The following is a 14,126-nucleotide window of genomic DNA, read 5'->3' as shown; positions in this document are numbered from 1 at the left end:
CAGCACACAACCATCCTAGCCCTCAGGGAGCAAGCTGTCATCAGAACCTACCGTCTGAAGCAGGAGTCCATTGTAGGCCTGCTGCACCACATTGCACCAGACATCACTGCAAGGGTGGAAACTCCAACAACTATTCCAAACTCCTGGCTGCTTCCACATGCTGGTGTCAGGATTGTTCCAGACATCTGGTGCACAAGTGAGTGGTACCTCCTAGCCACCCTTCTCGGCCTTCCGTCCAAAGGTTCTGGATGCAGTCATCCACCTCACACCCCCAGCATCTGCTTCCCCAAAACCCAGCAACTGCAGCAGGAGATCAAGCAAGGTTTCTACCAAGTTGCTGGATTCCCTCATATGCTGGATGCAATAGATTGCACCCATGTCCAACTTCTGCCACCTGCTGCAACGAAACACCTCTACAAGATCCGCAAACACACCCATTCTACAAATGTGCAGGCATTGTGGACCACTGTTAGCTCTTCACAAACATGTTAGCCAAATATCCCTGCAGCATCCATGATGCCTACATATTCCAGCACTCCACCATCAATGAGCAGTTTCAGGATGGGCAATATGGCAACGGGCTACTCGTAGGTAAGCCACCACACCAATCATTACACAGACAACACGCCAACCTTGTAGGACAAACAATACATACACCACATTAAACACACATGGACAGGGGAACACAGATGTACAGACAACACAAATGTCACATGCCACACTACACGGCATTTATTGCACATCATCCATGTGTACATTATACATGCACATCCTGACTGGCACACCATGTTGTCCACTTTGCATACAGAAGCTGGGCCAAAACCACTACACGTATCCACTGGTTGAAAACTACATACAGATTACACATACATAACACCTAACAAGGAATAGCTCAGCCTACGTGACTGACATTGGTCATGTCAAGGTAAAGAAAGTCACGTACCGGCACAGCCCCACATTTGTCGTGGCGTAGAAGCCTCCGGCGGCACTAATATCAAATGCCATCCAAGTGTTGCCATCACCAACTACATATTACCCAAACATACCAGGTTAACCCAGTCTGTCCACCTTCACCTGTCTGGTGCATTGTGTCGCACATGAAGGAATACAACACCACCAGCCATGAACGACCATATGTAAGGATGGACACCTCACAGCACACCTACAAACATACCCGGTAATTCCACAGCTACCTAACATGATACCTGGGTACCAACAGGTTACTGTCACAGCTGGACTACTGACAATGTACTGGGAGAGGCCAGAGATGCACATGTATGAGGAGACATGAGAATTAGCAGGACTGGTCATGCGCTGCAGGACATTGCAGAAAAACACATCATTCCCTCTCCTGTCACACAGATGTCTGAAAACGCATACATACATCATTAATCACAGTATATAAAGGTGCCAAACCGTGCCTATGATCCACATGCAGACATGTATGTCAGCCATAAATTGGCAACAACAAAACTTTGTGCAAGGGAGCTTTTCTAAGAGAGAAGGGGTGGGAATCATATGTTACACACAGGTCATAACACCTGTGTCATGGCACACAACACACAAAATAGGTTCAAAGTCACAGAACATCACTCATCTGCAGCTCTAAAGTTAAGGGACTGAGGGCCATATGTCAGGAAAGTGGCACAGCATTGATAGCAGCGCCACTGTAATTGTGTTCCTTTGCCGCACCCTACTGCCACCATGTGGGCCCATATAAAATAAAGGGTGCAACATGATGCAGAGTAGGTGCAATATTGTCAAGATAATTTATGCCATAGTTGGACTCTGTAGGAGTACTGAGAACATACCCAACCATTTCATGCACAGTGCATATTGACCCATTCAAAACTATGGTGTGCCCCCTCCTAACACCTGCTCTGAGCAGGTGTTGAAAAGTGTCACCAATTAATCATGTCTAGGAAACTTGGAGAATCCTTTGCACCAATTTTGCTAGTCCTTCTAGTGTACGAATCCCACCCTTGTACACATGATGGCTGGCACAGGCATAATCTGTCACTAAGTGTCGCACTGCATGCATAAAGCCACATGGTAATATGATGGCCCGAGTCTGGCCTTTTAGGGCTACCATAATGTCAATATAAATTACACTATTGTGGTGCTACCAACACCAGAGCAGTACGCGCTCTATTGGCGACAAAAATGCAAAAACCCAGCACTCTCAAAACAACGTAATTTATGTATTGTGCTGATATGTTGTGGTTTAACCTTTTGCATTGCAGAGTTCAATCCTGAAAACTTATTTTTAATATGTTTACAAATACTGTTCCTTTGCAATGTATTGCTGCAGGTTTTCAGAGTGTGTTAGGGTGTGGCCCCTTTCTAGGGCCTTCCAGAGACTTTCCCTGCAACATGCCTGGGCGTGGTTCTGGGCTGGGCCAAGACTCTATAAAAGAGAGCCAGCCCAACTCCCAGTGCTCACTACTCAGAGGTCCCGGTGCAGAGCAGCAGCTTCTTCCTGAGCTCCTGTCCCGGCGGACTATTTGGATCTTCTAGTCTTCTGCCCTCATCCTTCATTGGTGATCATTGTTCCAGGCGGTAAAACGGTGGTTGGACATTTCCCAACACCGTTATTTAGAATTTTCATATACTTGGTTTAATTCTTAAATGAATAACAGATTACTTGCGCGCGGCCATTTTTTTGACATTTATATAGTGGTTTGCAAATAGGCAGGACGCATGATTTATTCCATAAACGTTTGACTTTGTTATTCATTACACACTGCCATTTCTTGACATTTACGTGGTGGCTTAAGAATCGGCAAGACGCGCAATTCGTTTTATGGTGTTTGGACATTGTTGTCCATTGCGCACCGCTATTTCTTGACATTTACATGATGTTTTACGAGTTGGCAAGACGCGCAACTCGTTTCATGAGCATTTAACTTTGTTGTTCATTGTGCGCTATCATTTCTTGACATTTACATGGTGGCTTAAGAATCGGCAAAAGAAGCACGACTTGTTTCATTGTACTTTGATCTTGTTATTTATTGTGAGCTGTTATTCCTTGATATTTATATCGTGTTTTACGAATCGGCAAGATGCACAATTCGATTAATGAGGATTTGACTTTGATATTCATTGCATGTTACCATTTCTTGGTATTTTACATGGTAACACTCGAATTGGCAAGACGCACAATTCTCTTCTCGAGTTTAATTCCTGTTGTTTATTGTATGCCACTATTCTAAGATATTTATAATGTAATATTCAAGTTGACAAGTTATGTGATTTGTTTCCTGAATCCATATTGTGTTATTCATGGTGCACAATCCTTTTATGGTGTTTAATATATATATAAATATATATATATATATATATATATCTGCAATATTCGCAATTTGTGTTGAAACATTTTAAGAGTACACAGAAGGCCAGAGTTTCTAGATGCAATGTTGTATGGTCCTAGTATACATTCTCAAATCAGGGTTTATATGACTGGTTTAAAATTTAGTCAGAATGTTTTTTCTGATTCTCATATAAAGGAAAGTACTTGAATAAGAAAGTTTTCATTTAATTCATCTTGATTCCCCTACAGGTATCCGGCCATCTTGAAACTTAGTCATTTTAAACTTAACTCTTAGATTGTTCATGTTTTCAGAGTGACTAGGCTTATAATCATAGTTTAGTATTGATTTCAGGAGATATAATTTTCATATTGTGTGTTCTAACCTTTTTCTTACTACAGGTCTCCTTCCCAGCTGTTCCCTTCCTAATCCCCTCTTCCCCTCTTGAATTCTCTCAGTCTCTGTGATTCATCTATCAGAGTCTTGGAGCTGTTCAGTGGTAGACGTGTTGAGAACGTGCACAGACCCGAGGATCTGGTGACTCTGACAGAATAGTGAGCCCACAAATTATTATCCTCCTGGCTTGTGTATGTTCTCAGCATGGCCACGCTAGACGAGTTAGTCAAGGCTATCACCCAGCTCCAAGCAGAGGTGGTATCATCCAAAGAATTGACAACTAGATTAGCAGAGAGAGTGAGTCAGTTGCAAGACAAGGTAGAGAAGAAGAAACAAAGTCCCACACGTGTGTCTTGGCCAGGTACTTCTTCTCAGGCTTCTGGAAGTAATCCAATTTCCCTAAATGTTCCTTCTGCAATTCCTTTAGCTCCCCAAGAACGTCTCAGGTGACCCTTTGATAGCACATTCTTTCCTGGTTCAAGTGGAACTACACTTCACCTGCAGACCAAATACTTTTCCCGATGCCCAGTCCAAAGTAGCTTTCTTGTTATCATATCTGACTGGGGATGCAGCTACTTGGGCAATTCCTCTTGTGCGTAAAAATAGTCCCTTGATGTATAACTGGAGAAATTTGGTTTGTGAATTTGAGAGAGTTTTTGATCGTAGAACTTTAACACAGTCAGCAGATTGTGAATTATTAGATTTACGCCAAGGAAATCAAGACCTAGTGTTGTATTTAGCCAACTTTAACCGGCTGGTTGCCGAGACACCCTGGCCTGAAGAAAAACAAGCGGTCTTGTTTTACAAGGGACTCAAAGAGGAATTAAAAGATAGCGCAAATTGATCCACAGCCTACAGACTGTCAAGAATTAATAAATCTTGTCTTGAGACTTGATCATCGTTTAGCAGAACGTAAAGGAACGCGCAAAAAGATTGAAAAATATTCATGGCGTGTTCATGATAACAGAGACTCAAGAACTCCGAAAGAAAGAACGCCGGAACCAATGGAAACTGGAACCATCAGAAGACCTTTGACCAAAGATGAAAAGGACCTACGTAGAAAAAATGGACAATGTCTTTATTGTGGAAGAAAAGGTCATTTTGCCAAAGATTGTCCAATCAAACCAAAGAACAAGTAAGGTCCAGTTCAGAAGGTCGCAGCCAATGCACCAGTCGAGTTGGAAAACTAAAACACCCGAGATGCAGAGAAGGGTTGCTCTTGGGTGTCACCGTGGACCCTTCACAATCTAGACATCTTAAACTGGAATTAAGAGTTCAGGTCAAGAAAAAGATCTATTTCAAAAAAGCTCTAGTCGATTCTGGGGCTACTGGGAATTGTGTTGATGTCCAATTGGCTTGTGCATGGGGGATCCCATGTATTGAAAAGAAGACCCCAGAAATCATCCAGGCAGTCGATGGAAAACTCTTGACTGGAGGTCCAGTAACTTTTCAGGCTATCCCCTTGTCGATGATTTGTGAAGATAAGATTCAAAGAAAGAAACATGAAGAGAAAATCATCCTAGACGTGATCCATGCTCCCCAATATGGGATTATCCTCGGCTTGCCATGGTTAACTCATCACAATCTGCAGATCAATTGGGCAGAACGAAAAATCGTGTTCTCATCTGCGCTATGTAATGAACAATGTCTCCAAAAGATTCTAGTATCAAAAGTTTAAAACTCTTACATAGCCACTGCCCCGGAGAAAGAAATTCAGCGGCCCAAACAGTATTCATCTTACAAAGATGTATTTGATGAGAAAGGAGCAGAGACTCTACCTCCTCATAGATCTTATGACTGTCAAATTGATCCAGCCCCAGGTGCGATACTTCCCAACTGTCGTGTATATGCCTTGTCAGAACATGAAGATCAACATTTGCGAAAATACCTAGATCAATTTTTGGAGAATGGCTTCATTCGCCCCTCTAAATCTCCTGCAGCTACGCCTTTGTTTTTTGTTACAAAAGCTAATGGAGAACTTCGAACTTGCATTGACTATAGGGGTTTGAACAAAGTCACCATCAAGAATAAATATCCTTTACCCCTAATTCCGGTCTTATTGGAACAAGTAAAGAGAGCAAAAATCTACACGAAGGTTGACTTTCGAGGTGCTTATCATTTGGTCAGAATGAGAGAGGGTGACGAATGGAAAACAGCGTTCAAGACAAGATATGGCCTTTTTGAATACACCGTCATGCCTTTTGGTCTGTGTAATGCTCCAGCAGCATTTCAATTTTTCTTGAATGACGTTCTTAGAGAGTATCTCGACATATTTGCCATAGTCTACATCAATGACATTTTGATCTACTCAGACAATGAAAATGAACATGTCCAACATGTCAAGAAAATTCTTACAGCCCTTCGAAAACACCATTTATATTGCAAACTAACCAAGTGTGAGTTTCATGTTACCACAGTTGAGTTTTTAGGGGTTATTCTTACCCCTCAAGGTATGGTGATGGCAGAACAGAAAGTAAAAGCCATATCTGATTAGCCCACCCCAAAGACTGTTCGTGATGTACAATGTTTCCTGGGGTTTGCAAATATTTACCGGAGGTTCATAAATCATTTCTCCCAGACAGTGGCTCCAATCACTAAGCTACTAAGAAAGAAAGAAAAGTTTGTATGGTCCCCAGAAGCTGATCAAGCCTTCTCGACTTTGAAGAAAGCTTTCTCCACTGCCGCAGTCTTAACTCATCCTGATGCGAATCAACCTTTCATAGTGGAAGCTGATGCTTCAGATGTAGCAATAGGAGCTGTTTTATCACAACGAAATAAAGACACTGGTCAACTTCATCCTGTAGCTTATATGTCTCGGAAGTTGAACGAAGCCGAACAGAACTATGTCATTGCTGAAAAAGAGTTTCTGGCGATTCGTGACGCCTTTAAAGAATGTAGACATCATTTGTTGGGTGCCAAATACACTGTTACAGTATATACTGATCATCGTAATATTCAATTCATGAGTTCCGCCAGACTTTTGACCCCTCGGCAATTACGCTGGATGCTTTTTTTTTGACTAATTTGATTTTGTAGTAACCTTCCGGCCTGGTAAAGATAATCGCAAGGCTGACGCCTTGTCCCGTCAAGAGTCTACCACGTTGCCAGCATTTCAAGCCTCCAGAGCTATCATTGCTCCTGACAAGGTTCTATGGCCGGTATTTATACTCCGTTTGCTCCGAATTAGCGTCGTTTTTTTCGACGCAAATTCGGCGCAAAACTAACGCCATATTTATACTTTGGCGTTAGACGCGTCTAGCGCCAAAGTATGAGTAAAGAGCGTCATTTTTTTGCGTGAACGCCTTCCTTGCGTTAATGAGATGCAAGGAAGGCGTTCCCGTCTAAAAAAATGACGGCGACGCAAATGCGTCGTATTTATACTCCCGGGCAAAAATCACGCCCGGGAGGTGGCGGGTCAAAAAACCCCGCATTTGCGCCACTATTTAACGCCTGGGTCAGGGTAGGCGTTAAGGGGCCTGTGGGCTCAAAATGAGCCCACAGGTGCCCTCCCCTGCCCCCAGGGACCCCCCCTGACACCCCTGCCCACCCCAGGAGGACACCCAAGGATGGAGGGACCCACCCCAGGGACATTCAGGTAAGTTCAGGTAAGTATAATTTTTTATATTTTTTAATTTTTTTTGGGTGGCATAGGGGGGCCTTATTTGTGCCCCCCTACATGCCACTATGCCCAATGACCATGCCCAGGGGACACAAGTCCCCTGGGCATGGCCATTGGGCAAGGGGGCATGACTCCTGTCTTTACTAAGACAGGAGTCATGAAATGGCGTCTGGGCGTCGTAAAAAAATGGCGCAAATCGGGTTGAGGCGATTCTTTTGCCTCAACCTGACTTGCCCCATTTTAAGACGCCCTAACGTAATTTTTTCCCAACGCCGGTGCTGCCTGGTCTACGTGTTTTTTTTCCACGCACACCAGGCAGCGCCGGTCTGCTTGCGCCGGCTAACGCCATTCCATAAATATGGCGCCCGCATGGCGCTTCAGAATGGCGTTAGACGGCGCTAAATTTTTTGACGCTAAACTGCGTTAGCGCAGTTTAGCGTCAAAAAGTATAAATATGGGCCTCTGTATCATAAAAACTGAAGATTTCCTTGAAGAAATTCACAACTCTTTCACTGTTGAAAAATGGCAAACATGGGCCCAAGCAGATCCCAAAGGGTCAATCAAGCAAGGTTTACCCTTTCATGACGCTCGTTTGTTCGTACCCACTACCAAACTTTGCAAGATAGTGTTTCATTGGTTGCATGTTATACCTACGGCAGGTCACCCAGGTACTCCTAAAACACTTGAACAGATCCAATGATATTTTTGGTGGCCTACCCTAACAAAAGATGTAAAAGCAATGGTAAACAACTGTGAAGTTTGTGCTCGCATTAAAACAAGTCATTCAAAACCAAAAGGGTTGTTACATCCACTTCCAACCCCAAGTCGTCCATGGGAGCACATTTCTTTAGACTTTATTACTGGTCTGCCAGTGGTTCAACAGCATTCAGTAATTCTGGTGGTAGTAGATAGTCTCACGAAATATGGACATTTCATTGCCTGTAAAAAATTGCCCACTTCTAGTGAATTGGCAACTATTTGCCTGAACAGAGTGGTTCGTTATCATGGACTGCCAAAGATTATCCTCTCTGATCGGGGGTCATAATTTTCCTCCAGTTTCTGGAAGACATGGTGTTCAACACTCCAAGTGACATCTACGCTATCTACTAGTCACCATCCTCAAACAGATGGTCAAACGGAGAGACTAAATCAGACTTTGAAATTATGCCTACGCTGAAAAGGCACTTCATTCTTGGACATCTATGCTCTGGTTAGCTGAGTTAGCTTACAATAACTCATTACACACTTCTATTGGCGTTACACCCTTTTTTGGTTTATTTGGCTATCATCCTGACACCTTGCCCATCACAATTCCTCAAGAAAGTTCTCTTACTCCAGCTGTGTCAGAAACCATTCAACATTTACATCAAACCCAGAAACTGATTCAACAGCATTTAGAAAAAGCCAAACAAAAATATAAAAGGCGTTATGACAAGATACATTGTGAGGGACCGCAATATCAACCAGGTGACAAAGTGTGGCTTTCCACAAAACATATAGACTTCAAGAAGAAGGACATGTTTAACCCTAAATTCATAGGTCCTTATACTGTCCTTCAGCAAATCAATCCGGTGACCTATAAACTACAATTGCCCGGATCCTTACGGATTCATTCAGTGTTCCACACTTTCCTCTTGAAAAAGGCAGTCCAAAAGGTCCACCCTCATCCAGCTCCTGTTCTAGTACAAGGGGAAGAAGAATACGAAGTCAAGAAAGTGTTGGATTCTAAACTGAGAGGGCGTAATCTATGGTACATAATCTCATGGAAAGGTTATGGTCCTGAAAGTAACTCATGGGTTTCCGCATCTGATGTTCATGCTCCAGTACTTGTGAGACGCTTTCATCATCTTAATCCAAGCCAACCAGGCCCTAGAGCGCGTCTGGGAGAGGGGAGTACTGTCAACACCAGAGCAGTACGCGCTCTATTGGTGACAAAAATGCAAAAGCCCAGCACTCTCAAAACAACGTAATTTATGCATTGTACTGATATGTTGTGGTTTAACCTTTTGCATTGCAGAGTTCAATCCTGAAAACTTATTTTTAATATGTTTACAAATACTGTTCCTTTGCAATGTATTGCTGCAGGTTTTCAGAGTATGTTAGGGTGTGGCCCCTTTCCAGGGCCTTCCAGAGACTTTCCCTGCAACATGCCTGGGCGTGGTTCTGGGCTGGGCCAAGACTCTATAAAAGAGAGCCAGCCCAACTCCCAATGCTCACTATTCAGAGGTCCCGGTGCAGAGCAGCAACTTCTTCCTGAGCTCCTGTCCCGCGGCCTATTTGGATCTTCCAGTCTTCTGCCCTCATCCTTCATTGGTGATCATTGTTCCAGGCGGTAAGACGGTGGTTGGACATTTCCGACACCGTTATTTAGAATTTTCATATTCTTGGTTTAATTCTTAAATGAATAACTTGCGCGCTGCCATTTTTTTGACATTTATATGGTGGTTTGTAAATAGGCAGAACGCGCAATTTATTCCATAAAGGTTTGACTTTGTTATTCATTACGCGCTGCCATTTCTTGACATTTACGTGGTGGCTTAAGAATCGGCAAGACGCGCGATTCGTTTTATGGTGTTTGGACATTGTTGTCCATTGCGCGCCGCTATTTCTTGACATTTACATGATGTTTTACGAGTTGGCAAGACGCGCAACCCGTTTCATGAGCATTTAACTTTGTTGTTCATTGCGCACTATCATTTCTTGACATTTACATGGTGGCTTAAGAATCGGCAAAAGAAGCGCGACTTGTTTCATTGTACTTTGATCTTGTTATTTATTGTGAGCTGTTATTCCTTGACATTTATATCGTGTTTTACGAATCGGCAAGACGCGCGATTTGAATAATGAGTATTTGACTTTGATATTCATTGCATGTTACCATTTCTTGGTATTTTAAATGGTAACACTCGAATTGGCAAGACGCACGATTCTCTTCTCAAGTTTAATTCATGTTGTTTATTGTATGCCACTATTCTAAGATATTTATTATGTAATATTTGAGCTGACAAGTTATGTGATTTGTTTCCTGAATCCATATTGTGTTATTCATGGTGCACAATCCTTTTATGGTGTTTAATATATATATATATATATATATATATATATATATATATATATATATATATATATATATCTGCAAATTTCGCAATTTGTGGCCAGAGTTTCTAGATGCAATATTGTATGGTCCTAGTATACATTCTCAAATCAGGGTTTATATGACTGGTTTAAAATTAGTCAGAATGTTTTTTTTCTGATTCTCATGTAAAGTAAAGTACTTGAATAAGAAAGTTTTCATTTAATTCATCTTGATTCCCCTATAGGTATCCAGCCATCTTGAAACTTAGTCATTTTAAACTTGACTCTTAGATTGTTCATGTTTTCAGAGTGACTAGGCTTAGAATCATAGTTTAGTATTGATTTCAGGAGATATAATTTTCATATTGTGTGTTCTAACCTTTTTGTTACTACAGGTTTCCTTCCCAGCTCTTCCCTTCCTAATCCCCTCTTCCCCTCTTGAACTCTCTCAGTCTCTGTGATTCATCTATCAGAGTCTTGGAGCTGTTCAGTGGTGGACGTGTTGGGAACGTGCACAGACCCCGAGGATCTGGTGACTCTGACAGGTGCAAGGAGGCGGTAGGTTCAACTAACATTAGGACACAGCCTCAAATATGGACAACACAACGCATAATTTACATGGTTGAACTGTTAGCACAGATTTAATTTGACAATTGCCAGGGTCCTGTGCCACAACCCATGATAGTAATGTCCACCACCACAGACTAATGCAACCATTCAACAAATCAAGAACGCACACAATACCAGATGCAAGTCTGAGTCACCACTCCACCTAAAACTAGCATCTGCCACGGAACATACAAAACCACAAATATGCATGACAGACACATGTTCACACATTCCTTTGCTGCTGACCAAGGTTACGGCATCCAGCCATGGGAGATGACTCCTTTTGGCAACCCGACAAAGGAGGAAGAGAGGGAATACAATGAAGGCCACAGAAGGACACAAAATGTGGTCAAGAGGACATTTGGGCTCCAGAAGTCAAGGTTCAAGTGCCTGGCCCTGACAGGAGAAAGCCTGTTGTATGCACCACCCCTGGTATGCAAGATGATCCTTGTATGTGCAATCTTGCGTAACATATGTATTCAGACTAAAGTCCCCTGGGATGAACTGGAAGATGTCCCCAATGAGGAGGAGGTTGACAATGGTGCATCACAGGTGGAGAGCGAACAACAAAACACTGCTTCAGGAGTTCACAGGAGACAACAAATTGTACTGAACTTCAACACATAGACACTGTACAACAAAAATCACCCTGTAAATATCATCATTAAATCCCTTTGCACTTGATTTTCCATGGTGTACTCATTCTCTGCTACATATACCATTGGAAAGTTGCTCATACATTAGAGAGCATAAAAACACTGCAACAATTACAAGAATATTGGAACGTAGGTTGTGATGTAAGAAGGTCTAGTGCCGCACATCAGCATCACATTACTCACGCTCATGTGGCTCTCAAAGGCCCAGATCCACGCACCAGAGATACTAAATGGCATAATGTAGGCATTGCGCCAATCCCCACCCCTTGCACCACATCATGCCTACACCAGGCAAGGTGTCTGCAAAGTAGCGTACATACAGGCTGCTTCAAAATGGTGTACTTGAAAACAAGGAACTAAACTATCTCACATCTCAGGCGAGTAGCTGTAACGCCAGCACTGAGCAGGTGTGACAAGTGGGAACACCATTGGTATCAATGGACCATAACGTACTGGTTAGGGCCAAATGTTTGACTCTACCCCTGTAGCGTATATCAATAGCGTTACGTACCGTGTGCACTATTGGCCCCAACCCTGCCACATGATGTGCTGTCTCTCAAATATAGCACACGCATGTTGGTTGTGGAGTGTGCTTAGGGTTGCAAAACAAGTTGAGCAGCAATAGGTGCTGATCCACTCTCCACACGTATGCCCCATAGCCAGGAATGATCAATAAAATAGGAGAATGCACCACCACATGAATGTGTGGGTGGAATGTAGGCAGAGTCTGTAGCACTTCCAATCTACATTCTTAGACATGTCACATAATTGTGTTGTCTTGACATATGCCTGCAGCTAATCTGGAAACACATGTAAAGACTGTTGTAATGGTATATGGCCTAGGTAGAAAGGGTCAGCAATTACCTACAATGCTTCATTTGGTCTGCAAGGAACCCAGATTAGTCTATATGATACTGTCACACACAACATATGAAAACACACCTCTCATTGACACTCACATGTCTGACCAAGAGAAAGTGACCTACAGGGGCCAAAACCCTAAAATGTCTACGTCTCCCACATGCCAATCCAGATTGGGATGTGCATGTAAGCCTAGCAATGTCCAAACATGTCACAGATCCATCCACAATTGTATGGGTGAAGGAGACAGAAATGCTGCATGTGGCAAATCACATATTCATAGCTGAGATGAAATCATACTCTAACAAGATACACTCATGGTGAAAGTGACACAGGTTGTGGAATACAGATGTGAATACATGTCCATGTACACCAAAAAATGTGGAAGAACATCTGAAAGACTCCCTCAGACACTTGTAGATATAACATGGGGAGATCACTCCGTCACTACACAAGTGCTGTGGCTGGTGTACTGTCATGTGTGTGGAAGTCATCTAATCTAGCAAAGGAAGTGGGAGGGATACTAGCACTTAGCCAGTAGAAGAAGATGTGTACATCTTCAAAGTACACAAGTCTCACGTAGCATCCTGTCCATGTATGACCAGACAATGTTTCAGTAGAAGATGTATACAAAGGGTCAGCAGCCTAAAGAATACCAGGAGTGTAGGACCAAAGCAATTCCAAACAAGATATGCCATTATTGTTGGAGAAGGTACACACATAGACCAATACTGTCTGTGCGACACAACAATTTTACCATGCGATCACTGGGCATATATTCGCAGAGGATGTCTAGGTCAGTACATAACCCATTTATGTTTGCATACTATTGTGACAGTTGACATAATCCCTCCCCTGGGTCAGAAAACATAAGCAAGTTACACTAGAGATACTTGCCCTAACCAAGCTTCATATGGATAATACAAAAATGTAAAACCGTTTGTGTCAAACCATGCAAAATGATGAGACATGTCCTACACAAACAAGCAGCCAGTCCCCTGTACATGGGCAAGCCTGACATCAAGTACCTCAAAGGAAACCAAACATGCTAGGCCAAGGAATCACATTTGTGCAGGTGTCTGTCTGCAAAGGACTGGGCAATGCGCTGCTGAAGAGCTATCATGATGAAGGTAGATCCCTGCCCTACACACCCTAACTCCCCTGCTGGGGCTACATTGACTCTTGACACAGTCAGGGGTCTGATACTTGTGCACACTGGACTGATCTGAGTGGAGCACCTACAACCTGCATCAATACATGCAACCACAGGTCTGTGTGGGCACACAAAGTGCCACAGGAGCAATAATGACTAGGGTGTCATCATTGCCTAACAGCAACCCATCCTGCTATACAGATGTATGCCATTGTATGTAACAGTCAAAACAAGCATGTTGTGGTTGATTGTATATACACCAAGTATGTGCCTTGCACACATATGTCTGAATTCCCAGCACACATGTACCACTTTAATGGTACAGGCCTGGTATTGTGCCTTGGAGTATGCACAAAAGTAAACTTTCCAATAATGAAAATGTATATGTATCACATGATCATACATAAACATATATAAGACCTTCAGATGTGTTCCTATATAGGGAAACA

The sequence above is a fragment of the Pleurodeles waltl genome, chromosome 11, assembly GCF_031143425.1.
Source record: "Pleurodeles waltl isolate 20211129_DDA chromosome 11, aPleWal1.hap1.20221129, whole genome shotgun sequence".
In the NCBI taxonomy this organism is placed as follows: Eukaryota; Metazoa; Chordata; class Amphibia; order Caudata; family Salamandridae; genus Pleurodeles; species Pleurodeles waltl.
Note: the sequence above shows the minus strand (reverse complement) of the source record.